The 20,072-nt window shown below is 44.1% G+C and overlaps 2 long non-coding RNA genes across 2 annotated transcripts in view; one reads left to right on the forward strand and one right to left on the reverse strand.

Moving 5' to 3' along the window:
* LOC147999448 (uncharacterized) overlaps positions 1-20,072 on the forward strand; it is a 241,765-nt gene that overhangs the window by 199,932 nt on the left and 21,761 nt on the right. The gene's annotated exons all lie outside the window — the stretch shown is intronic.
* LOC103694327 (uncharacterized) lies at positions 6,420-7,469 on the reverse strand. Its single transcript, XR_015644333.1, has 2 exons — positions 7,287-7,469; positions 6,420-7,090 (listed from the first exon to the last, which is right to left on the reverse strand). It is a non-coding gene; the product is annotated as an uncharacterized LOC103694327 (long non-coding RNA).

The following is a 20,072-nucleotide window of genomic DNA, read 5'->3' on the forward strand; positions in this document are numbered from 1 at the left end:
AAATTAGAGAATGAACTTCAGAGTCAGGACTGTTCTGTGAGCCAGGACATCACAGTCCATTTGAAAAGAAAGAAGGAAAAAGGAAGGAAGGGAAGAAAGAAGGAAGGGAGAGAGAGAGAGAGAGAGAGAGAGAGAGAGAGAGAGAGAGAGAGAGAGAAAGGAAGGAAGGAAGGAAGGAAGGAAGGAAGGAAGGAAGGAAGAAAAGAAGAAAGAAAGAAAGCAAGCTTGTCAGTGTACTTGCATTTCCACTGAAATTCTGTTGTGACTCCAAAATCAAAGCATGTGGCACTGAGATGGTTACTCACAGGCATGGGGAAGAAAGGTGACAAGTGACCAGCTAAAGTCAAGTAAGGTGACTCCATCTGATTGGCTCGTTTCTCATTCTGTAAAGGAGGCTCCTTCTGCGGGGCTCCATTTTTCACACTGTATATTTTAGTCTGGTGACATCACTGTTAAGATGACATCACTGTGGAGGTGATGTCACCGAGAGGTGACGTCACTGTGGAGGTGCCCCCTAGCCTAGCACTCAAGTACTAAGGAGCACTCCCAAGCTCAAGAAAGCCGTGAGTGAGGTGTTTCCCAAAGACAACATTACAAGAGCACCATTGGGGCCTGAGCGGAGCAAGTAATCACGACAGTGTTGGTGGCTGAGTTCATTGTTTATGAAGTAACCATATGTGCTTCATAAGGTCTCCTTCGATACACTTATTGGGTGAAAGTGTGGGGACAAGAGGCTTGCAGGACCCCGACCCCTGTTTGCCTAACAGTAACAAAGAATTTGTTACCCACTAATTCAGTGTCAGCAGCGACTTCATGGAACAAAACAGCAAATTATAAGAATCAATGCTTTGAGAGAGTCCTGATAGCATCAGGGAGGTACCAGTGATACCATGCAATTTCCTTTTTGGAGTTATTGAATGTTTTTTGAAACGTCATACGTAATATAATGCATTTTGATCATGCCCGCTCCTTCCTGCCATCACAATGCCACATATCCCCTCCCAATCCTCTTCTCAAATTCAGATCCTTTTCTAATATACACGGATATATATACATCTCTCCTATTGGACCCTGTTAATACTGTCGCTGGCCACATGGGAGTAGGGCTGGCCATGGGGGCATGGACAACCTATCCTAGAGGGCTTCGCTGGAGAGCACTAACTCTCCCTTGCTTAGCAACCATAGACTGTCCATAGCTCCTCACACATGGGTGGGACCTTGTGAGCCCTCTGCCCATCCCTCGTACCATTTTCTGCTTCAAAGGTGAGACCTTCCAAAACCATCTCTCAGTCATGGTGCTAGCAAGGGCAGACCTCCTCACTCTTCAGATCTACCCAGTACTGAGCCCCAACCTCACCCTGACATCTCCACCCCTAACCCTCGGGTCTGCTCTTGGGAACATACAAAGAAGCAGCCCATGACCCCAGGCCCTTGTACCCATGTCATGTGACCACACTTAAGGTGACAAATGGAAAGTGGAACTATAAATAGCAGGGCGAACCAGCTCCCCTGAGGCAGAGCTCAAGAACAGGGCAGTTTTCTAATGGTGACTTCCAACTGCTAATTCCATGTTTCCTCCCAGGAACTCTGCAGAGGAAGTTTGCCTGTAGCTGGGGCTTCTAATTAACTCTAAAGTTCCTACCACATCAACCGACACCTACAGACCACCCTCAAGCTTGTCTCTCCCTTGACAGAAGTCAAAAAAAAGTCTTGTGTAGGTGAGAACTCCGCCATAGGAAATCCCTCTTTGTCTGTAGGAAATGCTGGCTGTGTTTCCCTCAGTCTGATTGCTTGGGAGACCCTGTAACGCTACAGCTGAAGAAATAGGAAGTATGCCACTCAACGTACAAATACTAGTGTTGGTTTATGAAGCTTCTAGTTTGTGCTGAGATGCTGGGAATACAGGGGTAAAGGTGAAGTTTCTGTACTTCTCACGGTCAGATGGGAAAATGGGGTCATAATAAGTATGGGGGGAAGCTATAGGACAGGGTAGTACAATGGGGTTTGTGGTCATGCATAATCCAGATAGAGGCTTGGGGGAAGAGCATAAGCTTCTTGCTGGGACGGAGTCTTGAAGGTGGAAGGATCCAACAAATGAAGTAAGTAGGGGGTGACCATTCCCTCGTGAAGCGGTAGAGGTTGACATTCCTAGCATAAAGAAGAAGAGACATGAAAGAGTTAAGAAGAATGGAGGGGACTTACAAGAGAGAAGGCAAGCGGGAAGCAACTCCTGGCTCATGAGTAACCTTGAAAGGCAAATAGGAAGGAGCAGTCCTCTGAAGGATGTCACAGAGGCCATCAAAACCAACACATCTGCACTCCCCGTGGTGGCTCAATTAAAGTGGCACAGAGGATGCATCATGGGCCGGGCACATCTGAGGATGAAGAGAACAGTCTAGCTCTTGGGAAACCCACTGAGGAAATCAACCAAGAAAGGAGCACCGAGCACACAGTGAAAGGCCACGAGGAGAGGAAAGCGGGAAGCCAGATACCTGGGGTTGCCTGACATCGCACAGAGTGAGCTGTGTACGCCTGAGAATGAGAGGTCGCAGGCCTGTTCTGGGGCACTCATATCTAAGAAAGGGGAAAAAAGAGGGCCCAGAAGTGAAGCAAGAATAATGGCAGGTATCCAGAGGGAAGTGTTGTGGAGAAGGGGGAGGTGGAAAGAATCCAGTCACACTGGGAATTGAAGCACAGTGTGCTGAACCATCAGTGACCAGGAGTGTTAATGAGGAAGCAGACAGAAATGAAGAGGTAACTGGTAGGCAGGGGTCTGTGGCAGGGTCTGTGTCTCAACCACATCAGAGACTCAGACAGGCCCACCGCCACTGTAGAATAAGTTCAAGGCCAGCCTGAGTAATTTAGCAAGACTTTGCCTCAAAACAAAATGTCAAGGGGCTAGCAAGATGGCTGAGTGGGTAAAGAAGCCAGCAGGCCTGACCACCTGAGCTCCACCTCTGGAACACACATGTAGAAAGAGAGAACCAACTCCTGGAGGCTATCTTCTGGCATTCTGCCACGCACCATGACATACATGTGCACACATAGAATAAACAAATGTAAAAAAATGTTTAAATACGTCTATATAAAAAGAGGGCTGGGGGCATAGCTCAGGGGTGAATGCCTTCCTGGAATGTATGAGGCCCTGGGTTCATTCAACAGTACCTGCCTCCCCTTTCTGAGGGGTAGCTGGTAGGTAAACTTGACTTCCAAAGGAAGAAAGGATAAAAGTGCCGAGACTGGGGAATAGAAAGTTAGTGGGTGTCTTGCCACAGCCACCATGACAGAGCTCTGGTTGCTTATGGCTAACAGAGCATAGGACATGATACAAACTACACTGCCCACACAATGCAAACCAAGGAATGAGGAAGCCGGGTGAGCTTTTGGTCAGGAGTTCAAGAGAGGGCATCATTCAAAGAGACCTTCCAGAAAGTAATAGATCCCATCAAAGTCAGATGCCAGTGCCCCATGACGACTTCTCTGTAGTTTCGCACTTAGACCACTTCTGTCTTAAGGGCGCACCATCTGTAAAACCAAGCACTGTAATAACTTTCCATCCCTGTCACTGGCTGTGGTGAGGAGCAGGAGATGTGTGAGGACTTAGGAGTTGCAGATGATTGTGAGCCACCATGTGAGTCCTGGGATTTAAATCAGGACTCTGCCAGAGCAAGTGTTCTTAACCACTGAGCCATCTCTCCAGTCCCTAGCTTTCTAAGTAGATGTATTTGGAGCTGTGAATACATCTCGGTGGTTAAAAAAATGCTTGCATGGAAAAGATAAGGCCTTAGAATCAATCCCCAAAAGGGGTTGGGGGGTTTGTTGTTGTTTGGGGTTTTTTGTTTTGTTTTGTTTTGTTTTGTTTATCTGTGGGTTTGGGGTTTTTTTGTTTTTTTTTTTTGTTTTGTTTTGTTTTGTTTTTTTTTTTAGTTAAAAGTAATGAGGGGTTGGGGATTTAGCTCAGTGGTAGAGCGCTTGCCTAGGAAGCGCAAGGCCCTGGGTTCGGTCCCCAGCTCCGAAAAAAAGAACCAAAAAAAAAAAAGTAATGAATGTATTTATTTAAACACACCAATTCTAGCACCAGTGGGACTCTGGAAAGTTGAGCAAGAGGAGGCAGGGCTTTTATTTTCCCAAATGCTGCAGGATCAGAGATAAGGGTTCTCTCTGCTCTCTAGATCAACCCAAGCCCTGGTCCTGTGTGTTGTCTCTTGAAACTGGGCCACTAATTCTTGAGCATTTTATAATATGTGACCCCACTTTGAAACCAAACCATTAAAGAACAATGGATAGGAATTTGTTTTTAAGGATAGTCTGGCCAGTTTTGTTTGTTTTTTGTTTATTTGTTTGTGAAATGAAGTGAAATGAAATGAAATGAAATGAAATGAAATGAAATGAAATGAAATGAAATGAAATGAAATGAAATGAAATAAAGGTGTCACATGGGCCTGGGATCCCAACTCAGGAGGCTGAGGCAGGAGATCCCAAGTTCAAAGTTCAAGTTCAATTCCCAAGTTCAAAACCCACCTGTGTTATGTGGTGAATTCAAAGGATCCTGGGTAACTTGATAGGACTTTGTCTCAGATTTAAAAGAAAGTTTTTTTAAAGTGGGTTTGGAATATGATTCAATGGGAGAGTTCTTATCTAGTATATCTAAAGCCCAGGATTCTGTCTTTAAAGATTCAGTATTAAAAAAGAAGAGGAGGAGGAAGTGGAAGCAGGGAAGAAAATAAGAAAAACAAGAAACTCTAGCACCTGTTGGAACACTAAAGAAATGAGAAACAAAAGAGAAGGAAGCTACATCTTCACTAGCCTACTAGTAAGCTGTGGCCAGCTCTTCGGCTCTTAGCCAGCATTCTGCTTACTTTAGTGTGGGCTCCTTAGAGGCACATGTCACACCTTTCTTTGTTGCTTCCTTGTACTATAGAGATCAAAATAAAAGCAACCCCTGTCTTTGCAGAAAGCCTAGTGCATAACCCAATAGAAAGATTTGTTTGACTTCTAAAGTATAGTCAAGAAGCTGGGGTGCAGTTTATGTAACATAGTCAAAGCTCTAGGTTGTAAACCCAGCACTTCATCAAACCAATCATGCTGGTGAACATCTATAATCCCAGTATTTGGGTGATGGAGGCAGTAAGATTAGAACTTCAAGGGCGTCCTAACTACATACCAAGTTTGAGACCAATCTAGACTATGTGAGATCCTGACTCAAAAAAAAAAAAAAAATAGTTAGGACAATAGACACTAGCCAACTGTGGATGCTCAGACCTGGAATCCAACACTATGAAGCTGAGGCAGAAGGATCGCTATGAGTTCCAGGCCAGCCTGGGCTACAAAGTGAGACTCTGCAATTGCTCCAAAGCTTCTTTTCTTCTAACCTTTACAAGGTCAAGAAGCTTTAAGAACCTATGCCTGAGCTTGAACGGAAAGACATCTGGTAGACCACACTTGTCATTTAGAGTTAGCATGATAAAGCTCATTGAGGCTTAGTAACACAGATATGTTGATCATGGCTGGTCTACGCCACACAGGAGAACTATTCCCAAGCAAGGCGCTCTGTGGCTTTCTTCAAGTAGTCCGTTGTCTGTGAAATTTCCTATTCTTCAGCCACAGAGGAGAAAGCAGACCCCACCCACCCCCTGAATTCGGCCGTGTGGAGATTCAAAGAGGTTCATTTGTTTTCATTAGAGCCCCTTGAAGGCTTTCTTCCCTCCTCATTAATGAATTTTTCAGTCTTTCATTAAAAACAAAAACAAAAAACCAACAAAACACGATCCAGCAGAGGACAGTAGTTAAGTGGCTGGCTTGCGTGGTTGTGCAGGCTTTAGAGAAAGGGGATGGGCCATTTCCTGATTGTGAGGAGGGGTTGACATCCTTGGTTAGTATGCTAATTTTGCCTCTTTCATTTAACATTCAGATCAGGTCTGAACAGGCCCTCCAGAGCAGCCAGGTCCAGGGATGGGTGGCTGTCTGCCTAGCATCACAGAACATGCTTTGCATGAATTACATAAATACCCAAGCGTCCAGTCCAGTCCGCATCGACCTCCACTTTCCCTCCCTCTCCCAGAGACACACAGACACAGAGCCACACACATGCAAGCACACATTGCGGATGATGCTGACACAGACACCCGCGAACAGCACAGGCGTGGGTCTCTATGAACACTGATGGTGCTCACAGACATACCTAACCGTCCATAGCTGGACTTAATTCATATTCTTTGGATCTCTGCTATGTCAGCCAGATATCTACTACTCAAGGAAACAAGGTATATCAGGGAGCCCGAAATTAAGAAGCAAGGTAAAAGTTTAAAAATTCCATTGGTAGGAGAATCTTATCTATGCTACCATATCAGGATTTTTTTTAATCCCGTTTCCACTCATGGGAAAGAGAACCATATAGCTCAATTAACTGAACGCCCAGAGAAAAGAAAATCCAACTGTTTTTATTCCTTGGGGTCCCCATCTTGTCCATATGCGTTTGGAACAGTGTATAAAAAGAGTTCACGGTTGGTTTGGGACTCACCAAGCCACAGCTGGGTGACAACAAAGAGGAATCCCCAACCAGCTCCCGTATGTCTGTCCAAATGGCAAACACAATCACCTGGCCCATTTGCCAGAATCCCAGCCAATGGAAAACTGAGTCTCCCCTCTTTCCACTCTCCCGTTCAACAGTGAGGCAACTTCTGAAGACAGGCAAGGAGAATAGCAGCTACTGGCAGGAGGCATGTTGTGGAATTGCTCTAAATAGACGGAATGACTTGGAGCCAGCAGAAAGACTCCAAAGCAAAGGATATGTTGGCTCTCACTGTTTGGGTCTGGTGTGGATCTGGTGTGGCTTTTCTTTTTCCTCAGTGTGCGGCTTAGCTGTGTAAGCTGGCATGCCATGACTTTCCCCAATCTTGTCCTCTTGTGCCCACAACAATATTCCCAGCCTCGGCTGAAGAACTCCAGCAGTTCCCAGGTTCCCTTCGGAGCTTCCCAAGCCATGGGTGTTTTCTCCGAACTGCAGACTTGATTTGCCTTGATTATTATTTTTTTGGCTCTGATCCAAGATGTCTTCCTGTCATCCTCTCACCGTCTTTTCCAGTAATCCCTTTTTTAAACATCACCAACAATTAGTCGATTTATCTCCATCACCAAGGACCACTGCCCACCCCCATATCCACATCCGCATGCAGACATACACTCGCCTGAGCCCCCATCCCTGTCTTGTTTTGCCTTGAAGTATAAGAAATCACAGCTCCTCATTAGCTGGAGAGCACGTTTGGAACGGCTTTGTGTTTACTCACTTAGTAAGTGATGCTGGCCTTTTTAATTATCCTCCTGCATGCCATTTAGAGCAGCAAGCTGTTCAAATCAAACCGAACCGGTGCACATCCTCGGCGAATCGGTTGGAAAGGACTGGGTTGCTTTTTTTTTTTCTTCCTCTTCTTTTACCTCACTGCTGCTGCGTCCTTCCTTGTCTGTCAGCAAGCCAAGGAATCCCCCCACCAAAAGCTCTTACGTAGGAAGACACCAAAACCGTGAGTCACTGTTCACTCCCAGAGCAGAGGAACGCACGGCATTTTGCACCTAGCAGCAGACCCAAGATGATGGGGCTTTCCTCCAAGCCATTGAGATCCCTAAGACCAGATGCAGTCCTTGCATCTTTCTTTCTTGCTGTCGCTCCCTCTTTCTCTTCCACCCTTCTCCATCCTTTCATTCTGGAGCATTCTCTTCTTCTTCTCCCTCTCTGTGATGTGACAGCCGCAGACCCCAGTCAGAGCTGGGTCCTTCTCACCTTCTGTTATTTTTTCCCCCTGCAGCAGTCTTTAGCTGCTACCCTCTGCAAGCTGGATCACCAAAGACACACGACTCGCTCACAATGAATAATCAATACGGATATTGATCTAGGGAAAAATGTTTGTAAATTCCTGAAAGGGAATCAGGAGCAGGGGGCAGGGAGGTTCGTGGGGGACGACGCTGCAGAGCTTTTGGATCCCCAAGTTTGGCCAGCTCCAAGGTGACGGGTACCGGAATGCGTGCCGATGTGGGTGTGCGCGCGTGAGGAGGGTGCCGTGTGTCGTCTCATTTCTCTACAGCTGCTTTCCCTGAAGAATCGGGAGCCACATGGTCGGGAGCCCCCGTCAACGCCATGTCTTGGCTGCGGGCCAGCGCTGTTTTGTTTTCATTATCACACGCTACTTTGCAATTTGCATAAATACAGGGTTATTTTTTATCGTGTCGTCCAAAAGATAGAGCAGGGGGAAAAAATAGACTCTTTGTTGTGTGCAAGAGGGGCTTGCTGCCTACTCATCGAGGCTAAGGATTTGCCTCTCAGGCAGGGCTCTGGGGCATAGAGTGAGGGCTCCAGAAGAAATACAGGCAAAGGAGAGATAACGACAGAGGGAAAAGAATCCGGAGGGGGATAAGAAGTAGGATTTAATGAGAACCTCAGGAAACTCAGCTTGGTAAATCCAAATATTAAAGACCTGTTTTCCTTGCAGAGAATCATGAAGGCTTAGGCAAGGAAGGTGGGGATAGACAGCATCCCGGGGGCTGCCCAGTGTCTCCTTAGATACCTTGCATGCTTTCTACTGGAATGAACCATTGGTTGGAGGGGAGTATGTGGCACGTTGAACATACATATCCTTTCCCTTGACCCTCATGCAAAACACGGAGAGACCAAAGATAGACCATGGGTTCCTTCTCAGCTCTGATGGCTTCCCCTCACCCACCCTACCCCACCCCTGAGGTGAGAAGCTTTCCACCTGGTGGGTTTCCTTACCTTCTCTACAGACCCAGCCCTCCCAGTCTCCACTCTGCATCTGTCCTTGCTTCCTGCTCCCGTTTCCAGTAAATGTGTCACAGGAGCATGATGTCTAAGGGACAAGCTAGGCACAGCTCTGTCCAGCATGTGCCTTTTGACCATGGAGACGGGGGCTCACACTCCCAAAGTCACACCCCAAAGTGGTGTTGGTCCTCCCATGCTCCTGGAACTAGAACTTCAATTTAGAGAAAGCCTCAACTACCTCAGCTACCAGCCGATGGGCACCATCTCACAGTGGTCTCTGTTTCTTTCATCTCCGCCATTCGCTCCAAATTTGCAGTTGGATAATAATTAAAAAAAAAATCTCTTTGAGGTCAGTCTGCTCTTCCTCCTATGGCCCTATCTCTTCCTGGGCTGGTGACAAAGGGGATGTGTCACTTGAGATAGCCTAGCTGTCAGGAGGAAGACCTGTACATGAGGATTCAATTCCAGCCGCTCTTGTCCTGAAAGGAACTGTCCACTTTATCAGCCGCCGGCAGCACCTCAGCAGCGGCTGCAGCAAACATGGCTTTTTTTTTTTAATTCCCTTTCTGGCTTCTGATTAGCTCTGGCAATCCAATTAGCAGAGGCATTTATATCACACAGGCTGAGGTTCCCCTACAAATCATGGCAGCTCAAACCAGTCATAAATCCCACCGATACTACATCTTCCTGTGACATGGATTAATTACAACACCAGGCCCTCCTAAGCAGGTCTACCAGCGCAAATACATAAGAATATTAGAATCAAAGAAGGAGCCAAAAAGGAATGTCTTTTGTCTGCTCTCGGGAATGCAGCAAGGCTGCCTGGGAAGCCATCATCATCCTCCCCCTCTGCACCTGAGCGTTGTTCAAGCGGAAGTCGAAGAGGCCAACTAGGCCTGAATAGTGCATTATGGGGGATTCAGGAGTGACCTAATCATGGCACATCCAAATGTTTGATTGGTTGCCCATGCCTTTGGGCCCTTTATTGTGTAAGTTCAGAGCGCTCAGCGACTCATCTCCTACTTGGGTCCATACACAACCCAGTTAGGCTGTTTTAAAGCCCTTCGAGATAAGAGATGTCTTTATCTTCATGGGTATTCCACTGCATTCGGGCACAATCATGATATTGTGGTAACTTTGCATCTATCTACCGTTTCATTCCAGATTTTCCCTGACATTCATCACCCTCCGGCCTCTTTCTCTCCATTCATCTAGGTATATTCATTCAGATATCAACTATTTATTCTGCTACACGCTCATCTATTCATCCGTGTGCATCTCGCTACCCATTTTCTTAGCCATGTATTGATCTATGAATTTCTTTCTATTATCTGTCATCTACTTGTCTATCCATTTGTGTCTCTCTTAATTCATTCATCTGCATTATCCGTCTATCCGTTCTTCAGTCTATTCATTAATCTATTCGTGTGTCTATCCATGCAATCATCCATCGCGGGCTTATTGGTGACCAGTTCCTTTTTAGTCTGTGCCTTTTGTTAGCTATGATCTTAACAGGGTCCCAGATTCACATTCCCAATCACTTTTAAAGTAAATGATGGCCATTTTCCAAATGAAGTCTATAAATGTCGTATGCTTGGCTGTCCATTCCTGAGGTTTTTTTTTTTTTAAATGAACTAAAGAAATGAATCAGTAAAAATCACATGATTCTAAGTGAGTTAAAATTACAAGGAAAATATTTTACCCTAGATTCCTGGAGCAATTTCCTTGCCTAATAAAATGGGCATTTCTGCTTCCCCTTGAACCAGGCCTTTAGAAGAGGTGGGTTCTTAGATAATATTTACAACATAAATCTCATTCCTTCTGTTATGTCTACCACTATGCATCCTCCATGCAAATGATTTAATTCAACCAGAAACACTTGAGGCTACCTGTATCAGGAAGCAAAACAGATATTAACTCTAACGTGGCAGTGTAGTTGGATGTGTTTAGATTTCTTTATCTAGAGAAGGCTCAAGACTCTACCTGTGCTTGTGAGTGTGTGTGTGTGTGTGTGTGTGTGTGTGTGTGTGTGTGTGTGTGCGTGCGTGTGTATACAATGAATGTGTATGCATTTATGTTTCAGGAAAAAACTAAGTACAAAAATTGGATTTTTTTTCTCATTATTTATAGTTAAAATGCATTTAAGTCTAGGCTGAGATTTGGGCTCCCACACTTCCCCAGAACCCTAGGTTTAGCTACAAAGAAAATAGGCTTATGGGGAGAGGCATGAAAACAGTCACTTCCACTGAAGATAGAACACCCTCGTGTTGCCCTGAGCTGTCAAGACTGAGTAGGGCGGCCATGACTCCTCAGAGTTTGCAGGACGTTGTTTCCCAAGTGCTAGCCCATGTCAGAATCCTACCGAGGTAGCAGATCTCTGCCAATGTTCGCCATCAATATTATGATAGCATATAGGTAGCACTCCCAATTTAGAATTCATTTTTGTTGGTTTTTTTGTTTGACTAAAACAAAGCATGCTTAGCCCTCTATGTGCACTGGTTTCACAGGCAGGGATTCGGCTGAGAACTATTCAAAAACATTTCATAGACCATCTCTCCTGAGTAAGTGCTGAGTCTGTCGTCATTCCCTAAGCAATGGATATTTATTTGCATAACACTTACCTTGTGCTTGGCACGGTATATCATCTAGAGATACATAAGAGAATATCATTGAATTGGACACTACAAGTCACCTAGAATGACTAGAACATAGGACTCTATGCACAAAGTATGTGTAAATAACTTTGTTTTCCCTATAACTCTTCAGTGTCCTTCAACTAGACTGTCCCCAAGAGTTCAGGAGTCAATACCTTATAGATTCTGAAAGATGACTATATATTGAGGTGAGGACCATAAAAACCAAGACAGACATCATGAAGCCGAAGAGACAAGGAAAGACCTGAGCCATGATGTTCACTCTGCCCCCATAAAAACCAGAGAGACAGAATTCACCTACTTCTTTTCTCTTGTCCTGTTTCCATTCACTTTCCCACCATTTCTTCCCAGATTCTCTTGTGATCTGGAATAAAAGGGCCTGATCTTATAATCTAATCCTGTTTTCATTTGCCAAGCTAAGCTGGTCCCTCAAGTCAGTACAGTCTGTTTGATGTCTAGGGCTCATTTGTAGGAGCCTAGAAAAGTGCTTTGATTTCTTATTTTCTGTAGAATTTTATCTCTGTTTCTAATTGTGTGTACATGGTTGGAGGTGGGGTGTGCAGAAGCCTGTGGAGATAAGAGATGTCCGAGGTACCAGAGCAAGACTTCCAGATGGTTGTGAGCTGCCCAGTGTGGGTGCCAAGAACCAAACTCAGGTCTAAGCCAGAGCGGCAAGCACTCTCAAATGCTGAGTCACCCCTCCAGCCCCTCAAATCCTTTTAAAAAGCATTCAAAATATAAATTTCTGGGTCAAGAAAATCATGTTGACATATAGTCATAGCGTTGCTCATACATGTTCGTCTGTATACTAACACGGTTCTAAAATGTCTTGGTTTTCCCAGAAAGGACTATTTCCTGATAGAGCACACTGGGCCTGAGGGAGTCACATAGCTCCCCATGCAACCATAACTTGTCACTACCCAAAAAGTCTTGAAGGTAAAGATCTGTTGGGAGCCAGACTATGGCCTGTGTTCAAATTCTGATGCTGCCACTTGGTGGTACCACTTAATTGTTCGAGGTGATGTCTCGTGTCTGCGATCCCAGCATTTGGGAAGCTGAGATAGAAGGAGTGACATGAGTTCAAGGCCACTGTAGGCAAGAGGGAGACCTTGTATTGAAAAATCAAAGTCACTCAGTTTTTCCCTCTCTTTAGCTGTAACTTGAAGTCATAATAGTAGTAGCTATTGTGGTTTAGATATGAAGTAACCCCCAAACACTTGGTCCTCTGATAATAGGTACAACTATATCAGGGTTCTGACCTGATCAATGTATTGACCTCTTCTCATAAATAAATATATATATAACACATGTATATGTACACATATGCATACGTGCATAAACATTTATGTGGACATGTGTGTGTGCATGTGTATATGCATATCTGTATACATATTTATGCATACATATATGTGTACATATTGTATACATATATACACATATATGCACATATACATGCATATATACATATATGTTTGTGTATGTATGTATATGTATATATGTATGTGAATATATAAACATAACGTGTACATATTTGTATACATATACACATATATGTGCATATATACATATATGTAAATGTATGTATATATGCACATATATGTATATATATGGAGAGATAGGGGAAATAGGACCCATTTGGAGGAAGTAGGTCACTGAAGGCAACCCTTTGAAGAGTATCTCACCTCTGCCCACTTCCTGCCTCTCATGCTTGCTTTCTGTCTGCCATGAACAGATAGCTCTCCTTCCAGTCATAATGCTTCTCCTTCCTTGCCTTGGGCATAAAGCTATGGAGCCAGCCCACCAAAGACTGAAATCATGAGTCCAGATAAACCTTTCTTTCCTTAAGCTGTTTCTCTCGGGTATTTGCCACCGTCCCGAAAAGCACACCAGTGCATTAGCTAATGCACAGGAACGTTATGGAGGTTAAATGAGATCATATGCGAAAGATGCTGAGAAGAGGGCCCGCACATAATGACAGTGCAGTGAAATTCATTACAGCGACTGTTGCTATTGCTCAAGCTTTGACATCATGGCTACAAATGCCCCCTTGTTTCTACTCTAGCAGCTCTGGCTAAATCAATTTTCACTTTAAAAAGTTTGGCGATCTTCTTGACATAACAGAGGGAATAAGAATGTGGTAATTGGACTTTTCTCTCTCCTCTGGAAATCAGAACATTTTCTCTCAGAGAAGTGCTAAATTCTGTGCTCTCTACCTGGAGCGAGGTCTTAATTCCATATTACAAAATCCCTTTAATAAATCAGCGTCACCTCTCCTGATGGGGGTTTGATCCCTTCCGAACTTAAAACAATCCTGCAAAAAACCTTATTAAGAACCACAGGTTGAAAAGAATATTGTCAAAACTTTCTCTCTCCTTTCCTCTCCTCACTTTATTATCTCTTCATTTTTTTTTTGTCATTTAACTCCAATTATGAGATGCTAAGTGCTTTTGGAAGTTCCATTGTTAATATCTTCTTACAGCACTATTAACGTAAATCAAGTTTAATAGTGTCCCAGCAACTGTAAAAGCAATCAAAAATTCAGTACTCACGAATCATTCTGTAATTTCAGCATAAAATGTTAATAGAAATAATATCTAATACCATAAAATATCAGTAAATTCAACTTTAAATATAGGTGATGAATCTCTTCACTATCCTATAGCATGCGTGGAATATTCTAGTATGAAGCCCTTAATTGGCCAAGCCATATCTCAGTCATGCTCAGGCTGTCAGAAGTCCCCTCCTTTGCCTTAGCCTTGCTAGCCAATCCAAGCGGAATGAGTGGAAATTACCAGCCATTTCTTCATGCCAAACATACCTACTTATCTGACCACTGGGGTGGGGTGGGGGTGGAATGGCTCAAGATCAAGGTAGGAAGAACAGCCAAGCTGAAGGAATGAAAATTAAGACCAAGATGTCCTCAGGAGCCCCAACACTCTGTTGTGCGCCGTCAACAAATATGGCGAATGTATAGGCTCTGTCTCTGGGGAGAACGCCCCTTCTGGGACACACCAGACGGGAACCCCTAATGCTATTTCAGGACCAGTGTCTTATTCATCCATCCGTAGGTGACCCATTTTTGAGTTTTAAAGTTTGATCAAAGTCAGCAATTTCTTATGAATAGCTAGTCTTCAAATGCTTTAACGTACGGTAGCATCCAGTCATCCGTTCAGAGGCCCTTTTCGTTGCGGGGTTCACGGCATCTTAGCATGGACCACTGCCACGTTACTCATTTCTGTCTAAATGCAGCTTCTTTGAAGTAAAAAAGAGAGCCTGAGGCATCCGGGAAGGCCATCAGAGTCAGCGCTGCTCCCCTTTGTGCAGACCTTCCTGTGCTCATACGCCCCTGCATTATATTTCAATTTGATTGACATGAATAACTTCCAAACAACTGACTCTTTAACAAGATGGGTCTGGGATGGTGGGGCCGCCGTGCTAAGATGCTCCAAAGCAGACACTGATGATCTGGGTCCAAATGGGGTGCAGTAGGCGCCCGTCCCTAGGACTTCCATAAGCAAGGACAGTTGCAATTCAGATAGGAAGTAAAGGACACCGGGCAAAGAGCTCAGGAGGGCAGCTCTTGCCTAGCTCTTGCATGAAGTTCTAGTTTAATCCCCAGTGCCAGAAAAAAGAAAGAAGAAGAAGGAAATGAAAAAAAAACAAGGAGGAAGAGAGAGGGAAGAGGAGAGGAAGAAAGAAAGAAAATGGAAGGAAAATGGGAGAGAAACAGGAAGAGGCAGTTTAGCTGGTGTTAGGTGAGGAGTCAGGTGCAAATGATACAAGGTTGGATCAGGACAAGAGCACAGCGCCCCAGTATTCACCCTGTGCTTAAAACATACTGTGAAGCTCTCATTGCTAATGAGTCCTGGCCTGTGGAAACTGGTATCTCCAAATCTCCTAACTGATGTCTAGCTGCAGATCTGACCTCCAGGCATTTGCTCACATCTCAAACCTGGCTTCATTTGCAGCCTGAGACTGTCCTCAACTGTCCTTCTGCCCTGGCACTGGTTCCTTCCTCCAACCAGCGCTTCCTCCAGGGAGGGACACACCCCCGCTGTGACACGCATTGGTTGGCAGAACATTAATAATCTTTGTAATTTTAACATGTGTTTCTACATATATGTAATAATCTCATGGCTTTATGGATACTGCCTTGAAAACTGAGGTTCAAACTATTTAAATAAAATTGTAAGGCTATTCAAGAATAAAAATGGTAGTCACGATACAGGGTTTTCTGAACTAGAATAAAATTAAGGCAATGGCTATCGAATGACAGAAGTCCAAGGAAACAGCTTAAGTTGCTCTACATAAGAATAGGCTGGGTGCTGTGGCAGATGGCCCAGTGCATGCTGGACAAGCACAAGGACCTGAGTTCATGTCCCTGGCATTCACATGATAGCCAGGAGTGGGGGGTATGTAGCTCCAAGGCCTGTACCTGAGACAGTAAGGAGACAGGAGGGGCAAGGAGAAGGCAAACACACAATTGAGCAAATGGAACCCAGAAGTAGACCCACACGAGTAAAGCCAAGAGGTCTTTGACAAAGAATTTGTAGAGCTATAAAAAAAGACACGAGTCTTCTAAAGATTTCTGGAAATGTGTAAAACATAAGGCTTATCACTGAGTTATGAGTAACAGAAAAATAAAATGTCTGCAGACAGAAGGTTAATTTGATACAATACAGTATATCCATACAACAGTGTACTGGGGCAGCCATGTTGAGACATGATAAAGACTTAGAAAGTATATTTAATGTGTTTGTATGTGTTTTTTAAAATAGTAAGTAAATTATAAAAAATAGAATAGAGGGGTTGGGGATTTACCTCAGTGGTAGAGCGCTTGCTTAGCAAGCGCAAGGCCCTGGGTTCGGTCCCCAGCTCCAAAAAAAAACCGAAAAAAGAAAAAAAATAGAATAGATATGTGGTATCGCCTTTACTTTTATAAAAAAGATATAAACCATTTAAAATAAATCTATGTATATGTAAATATCTATGAAATAAAGTATACACTTCTATAAAAATGAATAAAATAATGTGCCAAAATAGTTACTGTGACTAGAAGTATCATTTTATATTTTCCATCTTATATTTTTCAAATCTCTTAAATGTTCTGAGATGGTCATATATATCTTTTATAATCAATAAAAATTATAATAGCTAGATAAATAGATAAAAGATAGATGATAGATGTATGTTAGAGTGAGATAATATATCCATTTATTACAAAGTTTCACCCAGAAGCTGGTATATAGGACATTTTTTATCTTTTGGCTATAGTACCACCTACTTCAGATTTTTTTAAATATTATTTATTTATTTTTATTTATATGAGCACACTGTAGCTGTCTTCAGACACCAGGAGAGGACATCAGATCCCATTACAGATGGCTATGAGGTTGCTGGGATTTGAACTCAGGACCTCTGGAAGAGCAGTCAGTGCCACTGAGCCATCTCTCCAGCCCCTACTTCAAAATTCTAAAAGCATGTTTGTTCCTTAGAAACCCTGCTTCCCATATGACCAGGGTCACAGATTCAAATGTTATGTGTGACCAGATTTTCTTCTTAGAATCATCCCTCATGCAGTAGCAGCATTCGGGGAACCCAAATATAAATATGAAAAATGAAGAAAATATCAAAGTAATCGAGTCACCCTGAGTTGATTCAGAAGGAATCTCCTGGGCCCTGGATGTTCCTCTACTATTTTATTCTTCACACTGGAGACCTCGGGTCAGGGAAGAGTAGAGGCAAGAGGTAACAGATGGATCTGTTTTGATGTCCAGCTCAGGTTCTCCCTGGACACCTCCTAGCCCCCATTTCTCTAATAACGGCTCCTTCTCTAAGTCCTTTCAAATCCAGCATCCTGTTCTGCCATGTCTGGTATCCCAGACTTTCATCTGGAACCCCTGACCAAGGAGGAGAGTTCATGCTCAAGCGAGTGTTCTGTGGAAGTTAGAGTTAAGTCGGTAACAGACACTCAGATAGGATGGCTCTGTCACCCCCATAGCTTTGTTATGCTTCCAAGCAGCATCTTTGTGCCCAAGCAGTTCTGTGGTGCAGGGCCTTCAACGGTGTCCTCTTTGGTTCATTTGTCCCTGCAACACAGATCCTCTCTAGACGACCTAGAGCACAGCCTGTGTAGGACCCACCACCAATTCCCTGTAGCATAGGTGCCCCCTGGGCACACCCTTCTTCACTTATACAAACGCATCCACCGCCACCCCCAAACTTTATCTATCCTGGGCCTGTTTTACAAGATTTGAAGTACAGAAAAAAAAGGAATTATAGTAGTTTGGATGAAATTGTTCCACATACTAGTGTATTTGAACACTCAGTCCCCAGTTGGTGTCACTGTTTGGGGAGGCTTAGGAGGCGTAAACTTGCTGAAGGAATTATGTCACTGGGGGTGGGCTTAAGACTTGAGCTCAACTCCTTTCAGTTTGTTCTCTCTCTCTCTCTCTCTCTCTCTCTCTCTCTCTCTCTCTCTCTCTCTCTCTCTCTCTCTCTCTCCTTCCTAACTGTAATTCAAGATGTGAGCTTTCTGCTTGATACTCCCTCCATTTTTCACACAGGCGGCCATGCTCGCCACTCTCCCTTCATGATGGGCTCCCTCTAGAACTGCAAGCCCAAATAGACTCTTTCTTCTCTAAATTGTCGTAGTTGAGTTTTATCACAGTAATAGACAAGAAACTAATACAGGGAGGAGGAAAAGAGGGGGGAAGGAAGGAAGGAAAGAAAGAAGGGAGGAAGGAAGGAAGGAAGGAAGGAAGGAAGGAAGGAAGGAAGGAAGGAAGGAAAGAAGGGAGGAAGGAAGGCAGGCCTTTCAGTGAATACAGCCTCATAGAACCATGCCTTGACAGACTATAAGGAATTTATATTTCAGCTCTCACTGCCCCATTTGACCAGATGTTTTTGCTTAGCACAGACGCTGCACAATGAGCATAGCATCACTAAAGGACTCAACAATCAAAGAAGTTTAGAAAATTCTGCTGTGGTTGTTTGAATGAAACTGGACCCTAGGTACATGGGGAGTGGCATAACTGGAGCTGTGGTCTTGCTGGAGGACGTGTGTTACTGGGGCAGGCTTTGAGGCTCCAGATGCCCGTGGCAGGTCGGTGTCACTTTCTTTCCTGCTGTCTGATGTTCCAGATGTCGAGCTCCTTCTTCAGCACCATGTTTGTCTGTATGCCATCATGCTTCCCACCATGGTGACAGTGGATTAAATCTCTGAACTTTAAGCCAGCCCCAATTAAAGACTTTCCTTTATAAGAGTTGCCATGGTCACGGTGTCTCTCCACCGCAATGAAAACCCTACCTAAGACAATTGCATATTGTGTCTGGACTTTTGGAGCTTAACATATATGCTGTGATGTTAAAGGCTCTGAGACTCTTGGAACAAAGACTCTGGGAAGCAGAGCAAAGCTGGGGGAGTAATGGAGCCATTGTGTTTGAGTATCTGTATTTGGTTTATTTCTGACTTCCATAAAACACTGACCTGAGAATGGCCTCTCCTTCTAGTCAGTGAAAATTACCCTAGCACTTCTCTTACATTAATGAGATCCCATTCCTTTTGTCTCTCAATTTGCTCAATTACATAGTTTTCCTCAAAATATAGTTTCCTGAAGAAGTCTCTCCCTGTTGCTAGAGAATCCCTCTTGTCCTACTGCTCTCTGGTTTTTACGATGCTAAAATTTTTGACAAGACCAGCGTACAACCCACTACCACGATATTCTCTGCTCACGTGATGGTAGGTGATCTTTTCATCTTATGGTCTCTTACCAACCATTGAAGAGTAATGGAAAACGCAATCCCCTTCAGACAGCAGAGTGTTGACTGGGACCTGGACACCAGTCAGTTCTGATGTCACCCTGACAACTTAGCAGATCCCACACCAGGGCTCAACTCCCTCCCTCCCACAGTACAACTCATCCCTGTATCTGTCGCTCCTCTCTCTCAACATCAGACATCATTCTTTGTTTCTGGTCTGTCCAACAGAAACCTATAGAGGCTAGGTTGTCAAATGACCGAGCCACCTTGATCAAACATCTCCAATGACATTAGTTTCCTATCAAAACAACCCACAGCCCCAGACCTTTTGCTGGTTCTATGACACTGGTTTATCCATAGAGGCCATATCTGTGGATGTAAAGATCTGCCACCAGATAATACAGGAACAAGATCCAGTATATCTACGTACAGAGGAACAGCACTCAGTCACAAAAAAGGAAGAAGGGTCTGGAACAGGCTGTGGTGTGATAAACCTTGAAGACAGGATGTTAAATGAGAGACAGTTGTGAACTTTATGCTGCATGGGTCTATTCATGGGAAATATCCAATATAAGCAAATTCACAGGTATAGAGAACAGAGTTGTGGTTCCAGGAGTGTGGAGAGGAGGGAAACGGGGTAGTGATGTCTCCCAGGATGGATCTTCCATTCGGACGGATGAGGAACTCTGGAATTAAACGGTAACAGCAGTGCAATGTTTTAAATGTACTTAATGCCACTTTACAGTGGTCAAGTGCATGATGACTGTATTTCCTGTATTCATCAAGTCAAACCAATTCAAAAGGCGCTGGAAATCACAGAGATACTTAAAATAATTAGTGAGCGGGGTGGGGGGCTGGAGGGAGATGGAACCACAGATAAAGACACT

This window comes from Rattus norvegicus, chromosome 19 (assembly GCF_021556685.1).
Source record: "Rattus norvegicus strain SHRSP/BbbUtx chromosome 19, alternate assembly SHRSP_T2T, whole genome shotgun sequence".
Classification (NCBI taxonomy): Eukaryota; Metazoa; Chordata; class Mammalia; order Rodentia; family Muridae; genus Rattus; species Rattus norvegicus.